This window comes from Morone saxatilis, unplaced genomic scaffold, assembly GCF_004916995.1.
Source record: "Morone saxatilis isolate NCDOM2014 unplaced genomic scaffold, NCSU_SB_2.0 Contig2, whole genome shotgun sequence".
Classification (NCBI taxonomy): domain Eukaryota; kingdom Metazoa; phylum Chordata; class Actinopteri; family Moronidae; genus Morone; species Morone saxatilis.
This window is the reverse complement of record NW_023339762.1, coordinates 14,295,303-14,298,222: the sequence shown is the minus strand read 5'-3', so window position 1 is coordinate 14,298,222 and position 2,920 is coordinate 14,295,303.

Here is a 2,920-nt window from a genome sequence, read left to right as displayed (position 1 = left end):
CAGTTAGACCACTCTAACACCCTATGTCGTAGAGCCCGACAACTACATTCCCAGGTACTGAAGAACCAGGTCAACAAATGCAAAGATGATGTGTTTATATTACATAAAATGTAGAAGAGTAACGCATACCAAGGGTTGTTGTGAGGTGCTGATCACTGAAAGCAGACTTGAGAGTAGAAAGAAAGTGTTGCACACTCTGTCTCCATTTGCAATTTCTTCATTCGCACATAACTACAATATTTCGAAAATAAAAAAATGACTAAGTGATTTATGTCTTATTGCAGCAAGAGGCATTTCCAAGCCTATACCTCTAAAGGATTATGTAACAGTGTAGTAAAAAGGTTAGACTAAAGGTTTGAGAATAACAAATATTACAGATAGTGTAGGGCCCTCACATTATAAGCGCTGAGGGGTTTGGAGGGACTTAATGGTTAGCTCATGCTACAAGCATGCAATAAAACTAAACAAAAGCGGACACAAAGGACCAGGACACTACCAGGCGGATGTCCTCCACCAACATGCCCCTGTACAGGGTGGCTAATGAAGCAATACTCCTGGGTGACGGCTCGTTCATATAGGCCGCCCGAGCAGTGTGTGATGTTTACTGCCGCTGCTGCCAGCCTATGTTTCCACATACTTTTTCTTGTATAATGTCCATGAAACATTACAGTGCCATATATATGTAGTTTAAATGTAAATGTGAAGATTGTTAACCAGGAAGCAGTTACGTGTAGTTTGTTTACCCAAGACAGAGGGAGAGCTTGAGAACACGAGAGAGAGCGCCGTGGAAAGATACTGCCCTTCAACCAGTTCACTTCCAGAAATTCTTTTACAAGTGAAGTTGTGTTACATAAACGTTTACTACAGGGCTTTTACTTTGTAAGGGAAGTTTAAACTGTACTGAAGTATGTGGCTGTGACTACCAACAGATCCTTTTCACTTTCCTCTTTTGGTGGGAGACATGCGGCTCACAGAAAAAAATAGGCCTTGACTCTCGAGTGAAGCATTGCTGCAGCAGTGTGACTGCTTTAATCTGTTAACATGGGTGGCGAGATAAAAATCAAGACATTCCTTCACGCACACAGATGCGGGCGGCATGAACCACGGGTTAGTGTGCCCTGAGCCCCGCCGGTAGGGTACAACCGATTGCAAAAACTACTGGCTAACTGAAACCCACTTATACTTCTTCTTGTAAATTATATAACTTAGCACACAAGTTAAAAGAACAACCTTGATTCCTGCACTTTCTCATTTGTTTCAGTTCATCAGTTCAATTATTTTTCAGCTAAGGTCTAAACCAAACCATCTGTTTGATCCAAATCTGCACTGAACCTGGAGTAAGTCATATCCTTTGTTGGCAATTTAAGACGATTTCAGAGAGATAAGGCCCAAATTATCAGTAAAATGAAAGTAAAACGAAATGAAAGTAATGTAATGTTTGGATCTGGCACACCAGCTTAAACCCTGTGTCCACTACAGCCAGATCACAGGCTTCTAGATAGATATGGCCCAAAGATCTGTTTATAGATAAATTGACCACTTTTAAATGGATAAAAAACTAATCTAATGAAAATTTCTTGGAAGCATAAGCCACACTGTCTTATATGGTCATGTGCTAATGTACTTATTTCCGCTACTTGAACTAGAACTAATACAATGTTAGTTTTGTTGATAAAGCATGTCAAAGTAGTTTGCTTTTGTGTGTTGTAACAGGTCATGCAGTGTTGTCTTTGCACACTTTCGTGAAAACATAAAGCTTTGCGCTGACACATAACAAACAGAAAGACATGCCTTGACTCTGTAAAGATCTGTAAAACACAGTAGCCGGGCCCTAATAATAACTAGGGCTGCACGATATGGTAAAAACATCATATTGCGGTTATTTTGACAGATATTGGGATTGTGATGTGATTCATGATTAGTGTGGGAATGATCATCTTTGCATCACAAACTGAAAAAACTATTAAAATCATGATTCTGTGACATTTGTGAGGGTCTGTACTAAACAAACATGTTTTCTTAAGTCAAACACAATTTGTAGGTCAAGGCATGTCTTCAGAACTACTAATACTATAGTATATATAATGCTTCATTTTATATTTTGTCACACATTTTACCTTTATCAAAAAATGGCAGCTTCTGCAATACGCATATTGCTTTTGGCCATAATGCTATTTCGATGATATATAGATTGATTGTGCAGCCCTAAATAATACCAGGTGAACAAGGGGTGTTCATGGATATACCTGTGTGTTTGTGTGTGTGTGTAATGGGTCTATTTCTGAGGTTCTTTTTCCATATTGCAGACTAAATGGGTGTAAAAAAATGTGACCAAAACCCCCCCCAAACAAATAGAATAAAACCAACTGTGTTTGTATGGTTTACCCTACGTTTTGGAGAGACTGCATTATTAGTTATTGAATTTGTAATTTTTTTCAGTATTTTAGTTTGATTAACTTTATATTAAAACAATTTAGCCCATAGAGTCTAAAATAGATACTTAAATATAATGAAATAAAATGCATTCAAACACATTTGGAGAAGCTAAAACTGGATTCCATGTCTTTGCATAATTTTTTTAATATTTGTTTAACCATGGAGCATGAAATGTATATATTAGAAATACTACTTAAAAATACTGCAGCACAATCATGTATCACATTTCTTGTCTTCTCGTTTTTTTTATAGGTGATATACTAATATACACTTCACTGTTACTGCTTTCTTTCACAAATAACTCAAAGTGGGTTTGATCTTGATTTGCTTATGGCTTCCTTATTACATATTTTCATAGTATATTGATGTGGCACATTTCTTTTGCAGCAGCTGTTTGCTCAGTCCTATGGAAAGAGGAGACCTGCTGTGCCAGAGATTGTTGTTGTGCCAGCCCACCTAGACATCATTGACTTTGATTTTCAGC